This window comes from Callithrix jacchus, chromosome 2 (assembly GCF_049354715.1).
Source record: "Callithrix jacchus isolate 240 chromosome 2, calJac240_pri, whole genome shotgun sequence".
NCBI classification, from domain to species: domain Eukaryota; kingdom Metazoa; phylum Chordata; class Mammalia; order Primates; family Cebidae; genus Callithrix; species Callithrix jacchus.
In genome coordinates this window covers 72,176,236-72,198,056 of record NC_133503.1, presented here as the reverse complement: position 1 = coordinate 72,198,056, position 21,821 = coordinate 72,176,236, and the positions used below count along the sequence as shown (strand labels likewise).

The window sequence follows — 21,821 nt, the reverse complement described above, 5'->3', positions numbered from 1 at the left end:
TGAAACATATGTTCGTGTAAAACCTGGATGTGCCTGTATATAGTGGCTTTATTTATAATTATCCAAAACCAGAAACACAAAAAACAAACCCAGTTGTCTTCCAACTGAGGACTGGATAAACAGACTTTGGTACATCCCTGCGACAGAATGCTTCTCAGCAATGATACAAACAAACTCATTGATACACTCAACAATATGGACAGATCTCAAAATGTGGACACTCAAATATGGACAGATCTAAATGGAAGAAGCCAGACTCAAAGGTGACCTTCTGTATAATTCCAATGCCTCAACCTGGAAAAGGCCAAGCTATAGGAAGAACAGATCAGTGGTTCAGGGGTTCCTGGTGTGGGGCTGGGGGTTCAGGGAAGGAGAATAGTTTGGCTACAAAAAGGCTGCAAAAGGAGTTTTTTGGGGTGAGATGAAAGTGTTTCAAATTCTGATAACAGTGGTAGCTACATGACTTTATGCATTTATCAAAACCCAGAGAACTATATGCTAAAAGAGTAAGTTTTACTCTATGAAAATTAGGAAATGAATTTTTTAAAACCTACAGGCTTGTCAGTAAATGTGGCGGTTGTTTGAGGTTGACCCCCTAGCCCCCAATACTGATTTTATTCTACTAAGGATGCTCAGTAAGGCATTAGCACATGACCTCCCTTGGAGATGGATAAGTCTCCAGATCTGCGGCTGGCCAGCTGGAGCTCCAGGAGAACTGATGGAGTTCATCCCAGACAAAGGCTGGGGGCTCAAGACCCATAGAGTGTGTGCTTAGGTTCAAGTCCAAAGTCTGGAAAATACCAAGGTCACAGCTCAAGGCAGCCAGGAGGTAGAGCCTGTCCCCAGTGACCCCCAGGACACATCAGTGGAAGCTGGAGGATGCCAGCCTCCTGGACCTGGAACCTCAGAACCTTGGTTCCTGAAATTAACCTCAATGGTTAACCTCAATTAACCATTGAGGTTAATTTCACACGTCCATTTGGCCCACAGAGGGCAGGCATTTGGCCAAACATTATTTTGGGTGTGTATGTGGGTGGTTCTGGGTGAGATTAACGTTTCAATTAGAGCACTGCAAAGCTTTGGGAGAGCTTTTCAGTCCACACTGGCTGGCCCCAATTAGCATGGAGGTAAACAAATTGGCTGAACTCCATGAAGACTGCTATGAACATTGGGGCTGACTCTAATGTGAGTGACAGAGAACACTCTATTCTCTGTTAGCTGACTTAGACAAGAGCCACTGTGAATAACTGTGCAGGACTCAATGAGGAGAGCTGTGAATACCTGGGCTGTGCACAACGAAGACAGCTATGCACAGGTGGGCTGAGCTCAAGGAAGATGGCTCTTCAGCCCTGCCCCCATTAAGAAGCAGCCTGGGAGAGAGAGCCAAGATGGCTGATCACTAACAGCTCGGGGCTGTAGCTCCCAGTGAAAGCGCAGAGAATAAGAGGACGCCACACTTTCAGACGAATTTTTGTCGCTCATGGACCACAAGATTCCCAGCGGAGGAGCCCCACGGGTCGCCAGTGCGACCCTTGTGGCCGGCGCAGCGGCTCTTGGTGCAGAGTAAACGGGACTGGTTCCCCTTCTGACCGAAGTTTGGAGCTCCGGGAAGGCAGAGTCGCCTATTACGGACTCAAGAAGGAAGCCAGACCGGAGATTCCTGGACAGAAAAGCACCATCAGTTTTAACACCGCTGTTTTAGCTGGCACAGTGGGTTGCTCAGATTCTGGCACTGGGAATCAATAAATTTGACATCCACTCAGAAACCTAATTAGAAAGGCAGTAATTGCAAAGACAACAGATGGATAAATTTATAACGAAGGGAAGAAACCAGCCTAAAAAGGCCGAGAATACCCAAAATCAGAACGCCTCTCCCTTTACAGGGGATTACAGTTCCTCATCAGCAATGGAACAAGGCCTGATGGAGAAGGACTGTGTGCCATTAATAGAAGTAGGCTTCAGAAGGTGGATGATAAGAAACTTCTGGGAGTTAAAAGAACTTGTTCTAACCCAATATAAAGAAACTAAGAACTTTGAAAAAAGGTTTGACGAAATGCTAACAATAATAGACAATATAGAGAGGAATATAAATGAATTAATGGAGTTGAAAAACACAACACGAGAACTTCGTGAAATATGCACAAGTTTTAATAGCCGAATTGATCAAGCAGAAGAAAGGATATCAGAGGTCGAAGACCAACTTAATGAAATAAAATGAGAAGACAAGAATAGAGAAAAAAGGATAAAAAGGAATGAGCAAAGTCTTCAAGAAATATGGGACTATGTGAAAAAACCTAATTTATGTTCAATAGGTGTACCTGAATATGACAAAGAGAACGAATCCAAGCTGGGAAATACTCTTCAGGATAGTATTCAGGAAAACTTTCCCAACCTAGCAAGGCAGGACAATATTCAACTCCATGTAATACAGAGAACACCACAAAGATATTCCTCAAGAAGAGCAACCCCAAGGCACATAATCGTTAGATTCACCAGGGTTGAAATGAAGGAGAAAATACTAAGCACAGCCAGAGAGAAAGGTCACGTTACCCACAAAGGGAAGCCTATCAGACTTACAGCAGATCTCTCAGCAGAAACCCTGCAAGTCAGAAGAGAGTGGGGGCCAATATTCAACATCCTTAAAGAAAAGAACTTTCAGCCCAGAATTTCATATCCAGCCAAACTAAGCTTCTTTTATGAACAAGCAAGTACTCAGAGATTTTATTACCACCAGGCCTGCTTTACAAGAGCTTCTAAAAGAAGCATTACACATAGAAAGGAACAACCAGTATTAGCCTTTCCAAAAATATACCAAAAAGTAAAGAGCATCAACATAATGAAGAATTTACATCAATGAATGGACAAAACAGCCAGCTAATATCAAATGGCAGTAATCCTAAATTTAAATCAACTAAATTCCCCAATCAAAAGATACAGCCAAAACCCAATGCTATGCTGCATCCAGACCCATTTCACATGCAAGGATACACAAGACTCAAAACAAAGGGATGGAGAAAGACTCAAAACAAAGGGATTTACCAACCAAATGGAGAGCAAAAACAAACAAACAAACAAATAAATAAATAGCAGGAGTTACAATTCTCGCCTCTGATAAAATAGATTTTAAAGCAACAAAGATATAGTGGTAAAAGGATCAATGCAACAAGAAGAGCTAATGATCCTAAATATATACACACCCAATACAGGAGAGCACCCAGATACATAAGACCTATAAAGAGACTTAGACTCCCTAGACTCCCACACAATAATAGTGGGAGACTTCAACATCAATATTAGATAGATCAATGAGACAGAAAATTAACAAGGATATCCAGGACTTGAACTCAGATCTGGAACAAGTAAACTTAATAAACATTTATAGAACTCTCCACTTTAAATACACAAAATATACACTCTTATCAGTACCACATCACACCTACTCATAGGTTTAAATGAAATATTGATCGGCCATTATTAAGCACAGTTATTGGCATAAAAGAGGTTTTCAATACCCATTTTTAGAATAAAGCAACATTCCCGTTCTCTCTCCCTCTTTTTCTTTCTTCCTCTCCTTCATTCCTTTTTTTTCTTTCTCTCCTTCTTTTTTTTCTTTAAAAAAAAAAAAGCAGCAGCCTGAACACCTGGACTTGCTGCCTTATTGATTGTTATGAACACCTTAGATCATCCAAATGAGGATGGCTATGAACAATTGGGCTGGACCAATGTTGACAGCTGTGAACACCTGAGCTGGGCTGAATTAGGGTAGCTATGAACACTGGGACTGGCTTGGATGAGTGTGGCTATATCTTGGCTGGCCAGTTGGCATGAGTGTGAGCACACTCACTGGCCCTCAGGAGGATGGCTGTGACCATGTGGGCTGTGCCCAGTGAGGACAGCTGTGAGCAACTTGGCTAGAAACAAAGAAGATGGCTATGGACACTGGGGATGCCAAGATGAGGAAAGCTGTTAACAGCTGTGCTGGTTCCAATGAAGACAGCTATGAAGACACTTGAGATGAGTCAGATGCGAACAGTTGTGAACACTGGGTTGTGCCCAGTAAAACAAAACAAAACAAAGCTATTAACAACTGAGATTTCCCCAATGAGGATGGCTGTGAACACCTGGCCTGGGCCCAGAGAGAACAGCTTGTAACACTTGAGTTGGCCTGATGAGGATGGCTGTGAACACTGGTCTAGGCTGACGAGGACAAGTATTCACATCTGAGCTAGCTAGCAGCTGTAATCACCTTGGCTGAACCCCATGAGGAAAGCTTTGAATACCTGGGCTGGACACAATATGGACAGCTGTGAACACCTAACCTGGGTCCAGTGAAAGCGGCTATGAAAACCTAGACTGGGCCCAGTGAGGACAGCTGAGAACACTTGGGCTACACCAATAAGAGCAGCTGTGGCACCGGGGCTGATTGCCATGAAGACAGCTGTAAACACCTTGGCTGCTCTCCATGATGAGCACAGCTATGAATGTCTAGGCTGGGCCTAATGAAGACAGCAGTGAACACCTGGCCTGGAGTCACTGAGGGCCACTGTGAAAGTTTGGCCTGCCCTTATGAGGATGGCTATGAACACCTGGCTGGGCCCAATATGAATGGCTCTCGACACCTAAACTCACCTGAAAAAGATGCTGTGAGCAACCGGGCTAATCCCACTGAGGACGATTATTAATACCTGGGCTGGGCTCAAGTGAGGCTGACTTTGGCTGAACCCGAAAAGGATATCTGTGAACACGTGGGCTTTCTCTGATTAAGACGGCTTTGAACACATGGCCTGGGCCCAATGAGGAATGCTGTAAAAACCTAGGCTGGGCGCAGTAAAGGAAGCAGTGAATGACCAGGCTGGTAACAGGAGGACAGCTTTGAACACTTAAACTGATCATGATGAGGATGGCTGTGAATGCCTGGACTGGTCCAGATGAGGAGCACTATTAATTCCTGGGATCACCTCCAGTTAGAACAGCCATGAATACCTGGTCTTGCTCAAGTAATGATTGCAATGAATAGCTAGGCTCAGCCAAGAAGGACAGCTGTGAACCCTTGTACTAAGACAAATGAGGATGGCCAGGAACACCTAAGCTGGTTTCAATGAGGATAGCTATGGATACCTGAGCTGTGCTCAATGTGGATGGCTATATACACCATGGTTCAGCCAAATGGCAGCTTTAAGAAACTTGGCTGCCACCAATGAGGACTGCTGTGAAAGCATGGGTTGTTCCCAGTAAGGACAGCATCGCATACCTGGTCTGGGCCCAGTGAGATTGGATGTGAACATCTGGCCTGTTGCAAATGGGGATAGCTGTGAACACCTGTGCTGGGACAAATGAGGATGGCTGTGAACATCTGGGCTGGGCCCTAGGAGGACAGCTTGGAATAACTGTGCTGGGCCTAAAGCAGATGGCTATGAACACCTGGGCTGACCCCAGTGTGGACAGCTATAAACACCTGGGCTGGGCTCAGGAGGACACTTCTGTTTATTTTGGCTGAGCCCATTGAGGACAGCTGTGAGCATCTGCACTGGGTCCAATTAAGATACCTGTGAACACCTGGGTTGTCCCCATTGAGGACACCTGTGAACACCTGGCCTGAGACCATGGGAACTGCTGGGAACACCTGGATTAAATCCAGTGAGGAAAGCTATGAACACCTGGGTTAGGCCCACTGAGGACAGTTGTGGACACATGAGCTGGCCCCCATTGGCTGGCCTCGATGAGGATGGCTGTGGACATCTGTGCTGGCTGTCATGTGGATGACAGAGAACAACACCTTGTGTGGTTTAGATGAGGACAACTGTGAACACCTGTGCAGGCCTGGATGAAGACAACTGTGAATACCTGGGCTGGGCACAAGGAAGACAGCTCTGAACAGGTGTCTGGGGCCAATGAAAATGACTCTAAGCCCTGGGCTTGATGTCATTGAGGGGACGCGTGAACTCCTGGACTTGCCTTGCTATTGACTGCTATAAAAATCTGAGCTTGTGCAAATAAGAAAGGCTGTGAACCTCTGGGCTGACCTTGATGAGGACGGTTGTGAACACCTGGCCTGGGTCCAATGAGGACAGCTATGAAGAGCTAGGCAGGGCCCAGTGAGGTAAGCATTGAACACCTGGGTTGTCCCACTGAGGATGTCTATGAACACTGGTCTGGTCCCAGTGAGGACAAGCAGTGACACCTGGGCTAGCTACCAGTGAGGACAGCTCTGAACGCCTTGGCTGGGCCCTATGAGGACAGCTTGGATTATTTGGGCTTGGCCCAAAATAAACAGCTGTGAACACCTGAGCTGGGTCCAGTGAGGGCAGCTATGAAAACCTAGGCTGGGCCAGTGAAGACAGCTGTGAACACCTGGCCTGGGTCCAGTGAGAACAGCTGAAAACACTTATTGGCTAAGCCAATAAGAGCAGTTTTGGCACTGGGGCTGATTGCCATGGAGACAGCTGTAAACACCTTGGCTTGTCTCCATGAGCACAGCTATGGATGTCTAGGCTGGGCCAAATGAAGACATCAGTGAACACCTGGCCGGGGGCCAATAAGGGCCTCTGTGAAAGTTTGGGCTGCCCCCCTGAGGATGGCTATGGACACCTGTGTGGGCCCAATATGGATGGTTGTTGACAGACACCTGGACTCATCCCAATGAAGACTGCTGTGAACAACTGGGCTAATCCCACTGAGGATGACTATTAACTCCTGGACTGGATCCAAATGAGGATGACTTCGGCTGGACCTGATGAGGATGTTTTTGAACACCTGGGCTTTCTCTGATTAAGCCGGGTATAAACACATGGCCTGGGCCTGACAAGGAAAGGTCGGACGCCTGAGCTAGCCCCAGGGAGGGAAGCTGTGAAAACCTGGGCTGGAAAGGGCACCACCCAGGGACTCCGTGGAAAGGGTGCATCTGGTGAAAGGAACTGCTGTACTTGCAGAGGTGTGCAGACCCAGCTACTGGGGGCCTTTCCAGCACCTGCCTGGCTCCCACGCGCCTGGCTGCTACCTTGCCACACTCTTAACCCTGCCCCGCCTCGCCCCACTCCTACCTGTGGCCCTGCTCCTAGCTAAGCCCAGCCATCCCCTGCTCCCACCCACCACCTGGCGCTGCCCCTTCCTGCTCCTCCAGAACAGCCCACACCCACCTGGTCCAACAGTGATCAGAGCAGGACACACAGCTGCTGAGTGCTCTGCAGTCCCTGCCCAGAGGTGCCACTCCCGCGTTGGCCACATCTGGGCAGGCATGGGGCAGACACCTCACCGCAGAGATCCGCCAGCCAGAGCCACCATCCCTCAAGCTTCGGCCCCAGTGTGCACTGGGGATGGCAAAGGCGACATTGGTGCTGCAGCAGCTGCTCAGTTAGGGTAAGTCTTGCTGGATGCGGGTTCCCGCACTTGCCAGCGCAAAGGTGGCCCAGAATGCCAAGCGGGGGAGCCCTGGCTTTGAGAAGCACCTTTCTGCTTGCTCTGGGCAGTGGCCTGTGGTCACTGGCCACCTGGCCTTGGCTGGGAGTACACTGGCTATGGGCGACGTGCAGGGCACATGTTTGGCAGGAGCAGGCACCAGCCAGCAACTGGGTTGGTGCCCAGAACCCAGCACAGCTGGGAGTTCCCAACATGGTTGTCCCAAGCACTGGGCTGCACTAAGGCTGGGGATGCAGTGGGGAGACCACTGCAGGGACCTCAGGAGCTGTCGCATGGCAGGGAGAGGCCCCAGTCAAGACCCTGTGTCATGATTTCTTCCACATGTGTGTGGCAATGTGTGGGGGACTGTCCAGTGGCTGCCAGCCAGGGAGTGTGTCCTGGTCCCAGCCACAGGGGACCAGGGCAGTGGGGTCATCTCTCCCTGCAGGGGCCTGAGGGCCATGACACAGGCACTGCACCCCTGGGGGCTGAGAGGGGTAAGAAGATTCCTGGTCTCCCAGAGCCCACCTGACTCCCACATCAAAGTGGAAGCCAGGCTGTGGCTTGGGAATGAAGGATGCTGTGCCCCCAGAGGCAGGCTCCACTTCCCCCAGGGGACCTTGGAGGATGAGCCCCCTCCTGACCCAGGCTTGAGGATACTTGGCAGCCCCTGGGGTCCTGCCTTTTCTCCCAGCCTTGGTCTCCCTCCCGGAGTTTTTGGCTGCAGTGGTGAGGGGTCATTTCTCAGCTCCTGTTCAAAAGCAGAGAATAATCAGGGACACATCCTATTGTATGTAGAGATATGATTGGGTCTGATAGAGTGGTTCACGTTTGTAATCCCAGCACTTTGGGAGGTTGAGGCAGAAGGATCACTTGAGCCCAGGAGTTTAAGACCAATCTGGACAACATGACAAAACCACATCTCTACAAAAAATACAAAAATTAGCCAGGTGTGGTGATGTGCTCCTGTAGTCCTAGATTCTCAGGAGACTGAGGTGGCAGGATTGCTTTAGCCTGGCAGGTTGAGGCTGCAATGAGCCATGATTGTGCTACTGCATTCCATCTAGGTAACAGAGTAAGACCCTGTCACACACACAAACACACACACACACACACAAACTAAACCAAAACAAAAATTATGGTTCCAACAAGCCTTAGAAATGCCCCGGCTTGGCCAGTGTGGCGGCTCAAGCCTGTAATCTCAGCACTTTGGGAGGCCAAGCCAGGAAGATCACCTGAGGTCAGGAGTTTGAAACCAGCCTGGCTAACATGGTGAAATCCTGTCTTTACTGAAAATACAAAATTTAACTGGGCATACTGGTGGGTGCCTATAATCCCAGTTACTCAGAAGGCTGAAGTAAGAGAATGGACTGAACCTGGGAGGTGGAGGTTGCAGTGAGCCAAGATCTCGCTACTGTACTCCAGGCTGGGCAACAGAGTGAGACTCCATCTCAAAAAAAAAAGAAAAGAAAGAAATGCTCCAGCTTAGTAACACACACACCCATGAGACAGTACCCAATATGATCTCAAAACACAACTTGGGCATTAGGCTGGAGCCCATTTTCCCTGCTGGAATCTCTAACATTGTAGCCCAATGTTAGAGAGGGTCAGTGCCCCATGGGTTGTAGGGTCCAGCCCTACAGTGTTCTGTGAGACCCTCCCTGCTGGTGCAGAGATGAGAAATTGTAGAATTAAAAGACACAAGACACAGAGATAGAGAAAAGAGAGTTTGGGCCCAGGGGTCCACTGCTACCCAAATCTCGAAGACCAGTAGCCTGGAATGCCTGGATGCTCTCACTTTTATTGAGTTGCAAATCTGGGGGCAGGGAAGGTAGAGCATAGGTAGGGCGTGGCCTTGGTGGGGCAGGGTAAAATAGGGTGTGGCATACAGGTGGGGGCTCAGGAATTTCTGGCACCCGAAGTGAGGTAAGGAGTATAATGCATCAGCCCTTTTTTCATACTTATTAAGAAAGAACTAAAACATTAAGATTTATATTACTATTACCGATTATCTTTTCTAAGACAGAAGAAACCAGGTGCAGAAGCAGAACCTGAGAGTGGACATGGAATGTGACCACTGAAGCACAGCATCACATAGAGACAATTAAGCCCCTGGATGTCTGTGGGCCTCCCTGACAGCATCAGGCCACCACAAGAGCCTGGAGAAGCAGAGTTTTCTCCTAACTCCTCTGGGGAGGGACATGTCTCAGTCATATTGGACGTCTCCTTCCCTAGCTGGCTAAACAGTGGGCGCTTTCCCAGCACTGACGCTGCCGCACAGCCCAGGTGCCCTCCAGCAGCCCTTATGCGGGGGTGACAGAGGACTTAGAGAATCTTGCCTAGTGTCATTCATTTCACAATATCACCCCAGGTTCACACATCCAACCTGAGAGGCATCAGTAAAAGAATTAAGATCACCGGAGGACGACGGACAGCAGCGGCCAAGCAAGAAGAAAGACATGGCAGCAAGCAGGAGTCAGGGATAGTGTCATCCGTTCGGTAAAGTTTCTGTTCTCTGATTTGGGATATTCCCTGCCAAAAAAATTCATGGAAAATTCACTAATATTAAGTGCGTAATAGATTGGAACTCAATGAAGACACAGACGTTCCTGTTGAGAGCAACCAGCTAATGATTACAGTTGAAAGACAATTTCTGTGATTGAGTTGTCATTTGGAAGATTAAACCCATTTCATGAGGACTTGGAGCCTGGTCTTTGCTTTGAGGAAGCAGTGGCTTGTTACCAAAAGTCACTTCTGATCTAAGACTCTACCTGGCATGCCTAATCAAGGAGAAGACTGCTATTTTTTTTCTATTCTACATGTACCAAAGGTGACAGCTGCCCATTCTGTCACTGTGAAGTTGCATTAGGAAATGAAACTGTTTGCACATTATGGCAAGAAAGGCGCTGTTTTCGACAGGTGTGCAGGTTTCGCCACATGGAGATTGATTAAAAAACGCAGTGAAATTCCTTGTTATTGGGAAAATCACCCAACGGGATGTCAAAAATTAAACTGTGCTTTTCATCACAATAGAGGACGATATGTTGATGGCCTTTTCCTACCTGAGCAAAACTGTGTTGCCCACTGTGCTTGAGTCACCAGAAGAGGAAGTGAAGGCTAACCAACTCTCAGTTCAGCAGAACAAATTGTCTGTTCAGTCCAATCCTTCCCCTCAGCTGTGGAGTGTTTTGAAAGTAGAAAGTTCGGAAAATGTTCCTAGCCCCACGAATCCACCAGTTGTAATTAATGCTGCAGATGATGATGATGATGATATGATGATGATCAGTTTTCTGAGGAAGGCGATGAAACCAAAACACCTACCCTGCGACCGACTCCTGAAGTTCACAACGGATTACGAGTGACTTCTGCCCGGAAACCTGCAGTCAATCTGAAGCAAGGTGAATGTTTGAATTTTGGAATAAAAACTCTTGAGGAAATTAAGTCAAAGAAAATGAAGGAAAAATCTAAGAAGCAAGGTGAGGGTTCTTCAGGAGTTTCCAGTCTTTTACTCCATCCTGAGCCCATTCCAGGTCCTGAAAAGGAAAATGTTAGGACTGTGGTGAGGACAGTAACTCTCCAGCAAACAAGGAGAATAACCCTTGGTTAGATTGAGTCTTACTGAGAGACTGGGGAAATGAAAATTTTCAGCAGGTGGTGACAGTGATCCTCCATTAAAGCGTAGCCTGGCACAGAGGCTAGGGAAGAAGGTTGAAGCTCCAGAAACGAACATTGACAAAACACCAAAGAAAGCTCAAGTTTCCAAGTCTCTGAAGGAGCGATTTGGACCATGTCAGCTGGTCCAAATAATGAGGAGGCAACAGAGAAAGTTAATAAAGTTGGTGAGATCCATGTGAAGACCATTAGAAGAAATTCTTCTTGAAAGAGCCAGTCAGAAACGTGGAGAATTGCAAACTAAACTCAAGGAAAGAACCTTCAAAAACTGAAGATTCTACTTCAGGTACAAGAAGCTCCTCCACTATCCGTATCAAAACCTTCTCTGAGGTCCTGGCTGAAAAAAAACATTGGCAGCAGGAAGCAGAGAGACAAAAAAGCAAAAAGGATGCAACTTGCATCAAGCTAAAGACTGATAGTGAAATTAAAAAAACAGTAGTTTTCCCACCCATTGTTGCCAGCAAAGGGCAATCAGAGGAGCCTGAAGGTAAAACAAAGTCTTTGCAGGAGGTGCACATCAAGACACTGGAGGAAATTAAACTGGAGAAGGCACTGAGGGTGCAGCAGAGGTCTGAGGGCAGCACCAGTTCCCCGTCTCAACATGAGGCCACTCCAGGGGCAAGGCAGCTGCTGCGAATCACCAAAAAAAAAAAAAACGGATAAAAGAAGAGAAGAAATTTCAGGAAGGAAATGAAGTTGATTCTCAGAGCAGTAATAGAACAGAAGTTAAAGAGCCTTCAGGTGAGACCACAGGAATTGACATTACTAAAATTCAAGTCAAGCGATGTGAGACCATGAGAGAGAAACACATACAGAAACAGCAGGAGAGGGAAAAATCCGTCTTGACACCTCTTTGGGGGAGATGTAGGCTCTTGCAATACCTAAGTGGCAGAGAAACCACTGTTCACTGCTGTGCCAGGAGCCACACGGCACCTAACCAAGCGGCTTCCCACTTGGTCATCCCAGAAGGTAGAGGTAGAAACCTCAGGGACTGGAGACTCAGTATTGAATGTGAAATGTGCAGAAAAAACCTTGAAAAAAAGGGGTAAAGCTAACCCCAAAGTGAATGTGAAGCCATCTGTGGTTAAAGTTGTGTCATCCCCCAAACTGGCCCCAAAACGTAAGGCAGTGGAGATGCACCCTGCTGTCATTGCTGCTGTGAAGCCACTGAGCTCTAGCAGTGTCCTACAGGAAATCCCAGCCAAAAAAGCAGCTGTGGCTGTTGTCCCGCTCATCTCTGAGGACAAATCAGCCACTGTGCCTGAAGCAGGAAATCCTAGAGACAGTCTTGGCTGGCCTCCAACCCAGTCCTCTTCAGATCCTTCACGCCTGGAGGTGTCTGGCCCTTCCTCATCTCAAATGAGCATGAAAACTCACCGACTCAGCTCTGCCTCAACAGGAAAACCCCCACTCTCTGTGGAGGATGATTTTGAGAAACTAATATGGGAGATTTCAGAAGGCAAATTGGAAGCCAAGATTGACCTGGATCCTGAGATGGATGAAGATGACCTTCTGCTTGAGCTGTCAGAAATGATTGATAGCTGAAGGTGGTAGTGAGGACACTTAAAAAAAAACTCACCAAAAAACTGGACTTAGTTTCATCTATTATAACATTTACCTGAGAGGATCATTTCTTTAGTCTAGAATTTGCCCCAAATCAGAAGTATACCTCTGAATTATCTGTATGTGTCCTGGATTCCTTGGGGTCAGATTTTTAAAGTTACTTTATAACCATTTTGTCCATTTGATGCCATTGTTTATCATCTTTTGAGAAAAAAGTTCTGTCATACCCGTCTCTCCACAAAAAAGAGCCTGAGAGGGAGATCCACGTGAAAGGGTACAAGCGAATTGAGTGACTCCTTGAGGTGTTTGTCAGTTTTGGCTTTTTTCTCCTTTGTTGTATTCTTTATGTGTTGTCTTGATGTACTTAATATTACCTGAGTTTGAAATGGATGAAGACAGCTGCTACCATTAAGGACCAAATTTTATGCTACCACTAAACAAAAATACCCACTCAGTCTGTGTGAAATTGTATGTCTTTTTAAAGGTATTTAGAGATTCAACTAAGATTTAAAGAGGGCTGAGCAGCCCAGGAAGCCTGTAATGTGGGCATAACTCTTTGGACCCGATTTTGATGCTTCTGCTGCTCTGTTAGCCTCTGAAGAGCAATATCTAATTTATTATTGCTGTAATTTTTAAAAAGCCTTTAAAGTGCCTCAGGGGTCCCCTGAAACTAATTTTCTATTTCTGGGATTCCCTGGATTCATTATATGAGATGGTGACATGATTAGAGGAATTCTTTTTTAGTATTCCTTGTCCCTTCTTCAGTACTTGCCTCCTTACTGGCATTGAATTAACACAGGGACAAAATTTGGTTAATTTTTTATTTCTAACTCTCCCAACAAACTCCTGTTGCCCAGTATTTATTTGGTGGCCTTTGATCACCTGAGGGAAAAAACGAGCTTATTCAAGTTGCCAATATTTATCTGTGGGCTGTAGCAGTACACTGAATTGTGCTGTGCCAGGGATATTGAGATGCTCTGGGGGTGTACTGTATATCTGCCAGTTTTCTTCATTTCTGAATTGAGTTTCCTTTTCTTGATGTTGATTTCCTTCATGTCACCTCAAGGTTTAGATTTGTGAAGGAATAAGCATGATGGGAATAATAGTCTTGAAAAGAGATATGTCGTATATAATCAGAAGGAGGAGGAAGGAAGGACTTGTCCATTTTGCTCTTTTGCTCTAGGTGGCCAGTTTTGTTTCTCATAGGGAAATCTGACCCATCTGTCATGCTGGCTCCTAAGGAACTGCTGTTGTAAGTGGCTCATCAAGAGTTGAACTTCACGTAGCTTTGTTGGGAATATGGAAAAGGAAGAAAGCCACAGGACTGACCATTCAGTCTTGGGAAGATCCGGATCATCCTGCACAGCAAAAAAGACTTGAAATTAATGTATAGACATACCTCTGCCACTCCATCTTCAGCTGACTGAATGTCGTGTGATAGCCCTTCTCCAAAGCAGGAGTAGAATGTTCAGGTTTCACCACAGATTTTCTACTTATTTCATTTTTGGACTCAGCTTACAGATTCCAGGTCCCTTTTGTATCTATTCTTTATTCTTTTCCTTTTTAAAAAAAAAATAATTTTGTTTCATATTTAAAGCACTTGTATTAGTCAGTGTTTTGTGTTTTGCATTATTTGAACCATTTGCCCTTTCAGAAAGAGAAATACTTGTTTGTGTTTTAAATAAAACTGATGTAGGGAAAAAAAAGAATTAAGATCACCTATGACTAAGATTACCTATCAATAGCTAATAACTACTACAACTATATTTCTTGTTACTTTCCTCTTCATTATCTATATGGAAATAGGCTAAGGCTTTTGGCTCCTGCCTTGGCACTTATGGGGTCTTTTCCGCATAACAGGCTGCCCCCATGATGGGCTGTCCCAGTGTCTGAGCCAGTGTGAGTGTGAGTGGCAATGGTCTCCACAGACACACACACGGCATATGGAAAAGAGAATGGAAGGACAGACAGTAGGTGCTAAATAGAGATTATCTTTAAATGGGAGGAAAACTGCATATTTTCAGAGCTTTGTTTCATTGTCTTAAAGACAAAGGGTTAGTGAATAAATAGAATATTTTGGTTAGAATTAAATCTTCCGTTTAAAGAAAAGTTGCTTTTTGTCAAGTAGAAACCCTCTAGGAGGATGATATTCACAGCAGCAGCAGCACAGGTGTATTCTAGGGAGGAAATGACCATGGAAGGGCTCAGGAAGGGAGGGCAAGTGAGCTCAGGTCAGATTAGGAGGCAGGAGACCTGAGAGGCAGCAGGGACACACCCCCTGCCCTGAGTGATGTGTCCTTTTCGAGATGGGCTATTTCACGTTGATGAGGCAGCCTGGGCTATAAAGACTTTCCTCCCTGCTCCCCTGCACCTGCTGCCCTTTGTCCACACCCACAACTAACAGTGGCCCCTGCATTGTTAATGAGCAACACCACCGTGGTGCTGACGATCACTCTGTGTCCTAGTTCCCACTGAGGATCCCCAGGAAGACCTCACCAATGAGCTCAGATGAGGCTGCCCCATGGCATTTGAAGGTCAGGACACCTGGTTTTGTCTGAGAAAAAGTTACTTTCTTAGCTTTATCTTAATGAATTAAAATAAAATATGATCATATGTATCATAAGTGACTTATACAGTGTCCTTGTGGGAGGAATGCTGAGTGAGAGTCTGTTCCCCACTGAAGCTTGATTTAAGACAGGAGGAAACTGGCCGGGCATGGTGGCTCAAGCCTGTAATCCCAGCACTTTGGGAGGCCGAGGTGGGTGGATCACAAGGTCAAGAGATTGAGACCATCCTGGTCAACATGGTGAAACCCTGTCTCTACTAAAAATACAAAAAATTAGCTGGACATGGTGGCGCGTGCCTGTAATCGCAGCTACTCAGGAGGCTGAGGCAGGAGAATTGCCTGAACCCAGGAGGCGGAGGTTGCGGTGAGCCGAGATCGCGCCATTGCACTCCAGCCTGGGTAACAAGAGCGAAACTCCGTCTCAAAAAAAAAAAAAAAAGACAGAGGAAAAAATGGCAGCACCAGCCACGCACTGAGTGGCAGTGAGCTTCCTCCTCAACAGCTTGATTCTCTCCTTGAGACAAAATCACTTCACCACTAAGCCACATGACTTTGAGAGGAAACATCCTCCAGAAAAACTTCAGCATTAGTCATTTGTCCTGTTCTTCTTCTGTGTTCTTTTGACTTGAATGCTGTTTCCCATCTGCTTTTCTAATGTCACCAAGTGAAGAAAACACCTGTGCACTTGGGACTCAGGGTGGTCTGTAGCTCATGGTGTTTTTCTTTCTCTCAATGCAGGTTGAGGAACCCACCAAAGAAAAGGGTGTGTATTCTGAAGCATTCCTTTGGTAAGGAAAGATCTTCAGTGTAGCAAACAGTCACAGTTCCTAGCTTCTGTCCTCCTAGTGCCCACTGAGGATCCCCTGGAAGACATCCACAATCTCTGCTCACTGGAACCCGCACCTCCTGGGGAACCACTTTTGCTGGAGGGCCGCTTTGCTTTGAGCTTCCTGACAGAAAGGAGATTTGGACAGTTTGGTGTAAAAACACTGAGCCCATCCAGTAAAGAACGATGACCATCCCCTCGAGTCCCTGGAGGCAGAATTGCCATTTAGATGGAATAGGGTGGTGTGCCTCAGGGCGATGAGGTATGGAGGAGACAGCCGTGTGGAGTGATTGGGAATGTCTTTGGGAGTGTATGCGCATTTTCCCAGAAAATTCAGAAAAACTGTCTAAAACATTGTGTCACTACTGCACACTTCACATAAATTAACCCATTCATCCTCCACCACAGCTGTACCTCAAGGTAAACAAAGGTAAATGTTATATCCTCACTCCTCAGATAGAGATGGTGCAGAGATGAATTTCCCAGGCTCTCGATCTAAATGGAAGAGGCAGATGTGAACTCAGGAATGGGTGGAGGGTGAATGCAATAGACTACTATTGTCTCGATCTAAATGGAAGAGGCAGATGTGAACTCAGGAATGGGTGGAGGGTGGATGCAATAGACTACTATTGTGCATTCACCAGCCAGCCCTGGTATAACTCATCATTATGCCAGGGAGTTTTGGCATTATGTGTGCATGTGGAAATATGATAACTTAGAGAGGTCCCAAACATTTGTCATTGTAGGGAGGTCTCAAAGGTTGCCTAACCCAGGGTAGGAATAGGTACATTTTACAATGGACTTTGCTGTGGTCATTAATGTGAAACACACAGAGCACTCACGGGATTTTGGCAGCAGTGGTGGGATCATTTCTCAGCTCATGGTCAAAAGCAGAGAATAATCATACTCTACTGTGTTTAATAACAAGATCATCATAGGCCTTAGAAATGCTCCAGTTGGCCAGGCAAGTGATTTATGCCTGTAATCCTAGCACTTTGGGAGGCTGAGGCAAGTGGATTACTTGAGTCCAGGAATTGGAGATCAGCCTAGGCAACATGGTGAAACCCCATATCTACTAAAAAAAAAAAAAGAATAGCTGGGTGTGGTGGTGCATCTGTAGTCCCAGCTACCTGGGAGTCTTTGTGGGGAGGATCACTTGAGCCCAGGAGGCATGGGTTCCAATGAGCAGAGATTATGCCACTACACTCCAGCCTGGATGACAGAGACCCTCTATTAAAATAACAATAATAATGCTTTAGTTGAGGAGTAAACACAGTGAAGACTCAGCACCGAATATAATCTCAAGGAACAACTTGAGTGCTGCCTCCCACCCATCTACCCTGCAGGAACCTCCTGCACAGCTGGGATGGAGAGGGTCAGCACCCTCACCTGCTGCCCCCATGATGGGCTGTCCCAGTGTCAGAGCCAGTGTTTGTGAGCAGCAACAGACTCCCGACACATGCAGACATTGCGTTGAGAAGGTTGAGTGCAAGGACAAATAACACTTTAAGTGAGATAATAATTGAGTATTTTCAAAATTTTGTTTTATTGTCTTTAAAACAAAAGATTAGTGAATATATAGAATATTTTGGCTAGAACGAGATGTTCTCCCTGAACAAAGGTTGCTTTTTACCAAGTATAAAATATTCTAGAATGACTGATACACATGGCAGCAGCACAAGTGGATTTTAGGGAAGCAGCAGCATGATTTTTTCCTGCTGTCTGAAATCGAGCTTCAGTGGGGAACAGACTGTCACTCAGAATTCCCCCATCCAAGGATACTGTATGAGTTGTCTATAATACATACAGTCGGAGTCTCATCTCTTAGGCTCATTCAGAAAGATGAAGCTTGGAAAGCAACTGTATTCCTCAGACAAATGCAGGGGGTCTGGCCTTCACGTGACATACAGCCTCCTTTTCCTTGTCATTGTGAAGTTCCTTTACTGGATCCTCCATGGGAACTAGGAGGACAAAGAGTGACCATCAGCACCTTGGCAGTGGTGCTCATCAATGATTCAGGGGCACTGCTTGACATGGGTGTGGCCTCAGTGGGGAAAAGACTTTCACTAAGAATTCCCCTGTGAAACCCCTGAATGAGTCACCTGTGATACTATGGTTAGATTCCCATATCTTACTTAAATTCAAAAAGATAAAGAGACCTTTTCCCTGACCAAACCAGGTGGCCTGACCTCTGACTGTTGTTGTGGGTCATTCTCATGTGAGATATCACAGATGAACTCTTCCACTAGGGTATATTCTGTTGGAACTAGGAAGATAGAGTGACTGTCAGCAGGTACAGGGGAGGAGCAGGGGAAAATGACAGCATCAACCACACACTGTGGGCCAGTGAGCAATTTCCTTAGCAGCTCAATTTTCTCCTTGGAACAGAATCACTTAATTGCCAAGCAACATGGACTTAGAGGAAACATCCTCCAAGAAAAACTCACGTCTTTAGCATGAGTTGGCTTGTTCTGTTCTTTTGTGTTCCTTTGACTTGAGCACTGTTTCCCATCTGGTTTTCTAATGTCACCAAGTGAAGAAAAGACCTGTGCACATAGGACACCACAGGGTCTGATGTTCACAGCAATATGTTTTCTTTTATTACAGAAAACCTCAAGAGTCAAGAAGGATATGGGGGAATCCCTCCTGTGTGGATGAATAATCCAGATGATGAGGAATGTGTGTCTCGCTGGCTTTGCTGTAGACAGGCAGCCAGAGTTGAGCTTCCTGTTGTGAATGGGGACCTAGGCTGTGATGGGAGAAGTGGTTGCTCCAGATAAGGATCGATGGGCACATTCTGCGGTCCCTGAGAGCAGCTGCATTATCTGGATGTGGGCTGGGGTTGTGTGCACGGGGCTGGTGTGTGTTAGCCGAGGTTGATGTATCCCAGAATCCCGTTTAACTGGAGGAGTCTCACAGCCCCTGGCCAGGGCAGCTGTGTCACACTAGTTGCAGCAGAGGTGGGAGGGGAGCCAGTTCCAGTGCAGGGTGAGCTCAGCAAAGGGAGGGGCTGCCCCAGAGCCCAGGTGTTCCTTGCACATCTCCCTTCTGACCTATAAGACATCACTTTGCTGGTTTCTGAGATAGGCTTGGAATCATCAGTCCCAAAGTCTGTGATCCCTTTACCCATGGGTAAAGGGATCCTGGCCATGGCCCATCAGTGAGGGCAGGGGTCGTGTCCTACTTGTTCCCTCTCATTCCATATCTCAGCGCTGGGCAGCCCATCTTGGGTGCCCCAGTGATGTTCTGATGCACACAACCCTGTACTGAGAAAGCACGAGTGTGAAAAGGCTTCCTGCTCACCCTCTGCACTCTGCTGAGTCCCACACGAATGCAGGTTCCTGTGTGGGTTCTGATTCAGGGTCAGGGAGAAGTGCGTGGGCTCCCCTCCGTGTTTGCTGCTGTTGTCCCGTCTGCTCCTGAAGTCTGCAACTAAGGATTAAAATAATAAATATTGTGAATAGCTCACCATCATGGCTTAAAGTCCAATAAAATGGATGTTAACTGCAGTAGGAGCATAGGTTTATTTAGGAAAGTTAAGTGATATAGTAACCTTTTTATAAAAAAGAGGATACTTACCAGGCCTCTTTCTGTGCAGAGACCCTGTCCTGGAGTCATGCCCTGCACTTGTGTGCTGCCTCTGTGAACACTGCCTACTTCACAGTGATGACGGTGCCTTAGCCAGAGACCCGAGGCTCTGTCCCCCAGGGCTCTCCTGATGGTGTCCTTTGTCTTCCTTCACCACCAAGGAGGGTGGCCCAGCAGCAGCTCAGCCCCTGCTCCTACCCCACCTCCTTCGTACAGCAGTCCTGTGTCCTCAGCACCCAGGGCTGCCAGAGGGCCTTCAGCAGCTCCCATGGCTGACAGTGACTCTACATTTCCTAGGTTTCCAGAATGACCTGGTAGGGGAGTGGACCGGAGAGACTTCCTCAGAACAAGTTCCAGCTGGTCACTTGGTAAAGTCTTTGTCTGAGATGGGAATTTCATTTCTTTTGACCTCAGTGATGTCACCGTAAAATGTTCAAATAAACTCGTGCCACACTATGGTGTCCAGCTGCTTCTATCTAGACCAATTTCTTTTGGTTGCAAATTCTACCTTCTTTTTAAAAGACAGCATTTCTCCTGAGGAAAATGCTCTCTGCCTTGCAGTCTGTCCCTGAAGCTGTCATCTATGGGTGCCATCTGGAACCAGTTCCAAGTTGGTAATGGGCTCTCACATACCTTTGCCCACCAATAAACTCTGTGGCTCATCTATAATGTCCATGGTGAGATTTGCATATCTTAATTCAAATGAAATAGAAAGAAATCAAAAGATGGAGACCTTGTCTACGGCCACACCACCCTGAATGCACCCAATCTCATCTCATGATGTAGGCCTCGCCTTCTGTTTCAGCTGCCACTCTGCGAACTGCCATTTCACACTGTACATAGCTGGGAGACTACTAGTCAAGATGGGAGGCAGCCTTTGCTCCTGCCTTGAAGCTATGTTCATTTCCATCTTCTCGCTGCAGTTTCTTCAGATGGGCCACTTGTACTTAAAATGTCTCTCTAATTTTTTTATTTCCCCCAATTTTTATTTCCAGATTATCTACAGATGTACACATTTTAGAGTTCTATGACTCAATTTGTATTCTTGATTTTTCTATCAAGAATACAAAGATTTTTCTATCAAGATTTTTGCCTTAAATATTTCTATTTAGAAAAATGTCCTCCAGTTTCCCATGCCAATTTTATGCACACTTTTCCATAGAATAAATCCAGAAGAAACAACCCTGCCTTCATCAGATCGGGAGAATCTTGATACCAAGTGCAGTATGAGACAGCCCATGAGAGGGGATTACAGACCAAAGTCTTCTGAGTCGAGACATCCAAATCTGAAACCAAATATTAGAGCAGGCTAAATAGAGATTTCTAAAAACAAGTCATTTCATGATTTGAAACAGAATTTGGCCTAGTTTAAAGGTTTTGGGGATTGTTTTAAAGAAAATCTTAAGGGATAAATACAACTAAATGAATATAAATAGTTATAAAATAGAAAAAATATGAGGTTATAAAGGGGGCTTATGAAATTCTTATTATGAACCTCTTGTAAGAGTTTTGCCATCTTGGCCAGGCTGGTCTTGAACTCCTGACCTCAGGTGATCCACCCACCTTAGCCTCCCAAAGTGCTAGGATTACAGGCGTGAGCCACTGTGCTCAGTCACATAACCTCATAATTTGGCCGGGCGCGGTAGCTCAAGCCTATAATCCCAGCACTTTGGGAGGCCGAGGTGGGTGGATCACGAGGTCAAGAGATCGAGACCATCCTGGTCAACATGGTGAAACCCCGTCTCTACTAAAAATACAAAAAAGTTAGCTGGGCATGGTGGCGCGTGCCTGTAATCCCAGCTACTCAGGAGACTGAGGCAGGAGAATTGCCTGAACCTAGGAGGCGGAGGTTGCAGTGAGCCGAGATCGCGCCCTTGAACTCCAGCCTGGGTAGCAAGAGCGAAACTCTGTCTCAAAAAAAAACTCATAATTTCTAATCCCAATATAAACTGATGGGGATAGATTTGTTTATAATATCATTATTAAAATTAGCTACAATATTAAACATACACGAATATAAAACTAAAATTTTGGTTAAAAAGTATGCTCTTAAGATATTAATTTGTTCTCAATGAGAATATAAGAAGTAACAATTTTGTATTCTAAAATATATTTCTTTGTAAAACTTCTCAGACTTATGCATTTTGACTTTTACTGTGTCTCTTTACATGAAATTTGCAGGTCCCACATCATTGCCTTCTGTTTCTTTTT

General features: G+C 46.1%; 1 long non-coding RNA gene and 1 pseudogene across 1 annotated transcript; one reads left to right on the top strand and one right to left on the bottom strand.

Moving 5' to 3' along the window:
- Positions 1-10,023: 10,023 nt before the first annotated feature.
- LOC118151374 (zinc finger CCCH domain-containing protein 11A pseudogene) lies at positions 10,024-12,716 on the top strand (annotated as a pseudogene).
- Positions 12,717-13,851: 1,135 nt separating this feature from the next.
- LOC118151375 (uncharacterized) lies at positions 13,852-19,895 on the bottom strand. The gene is made up of 3 exons (XR_004739599.3): positions 19,602-19,895; positions 19,326-19,454; positions 13,852-13,988 (listed from the first exon to the last, which is right to left on the bottom strand). It is a non-coding gene; the product is annotated as an uncharacterized LOC118151375 (long non-coding RNA).
- Between the last annotated feature and the right edge of the window lie 1,926 nt (positions 19,896-21,821).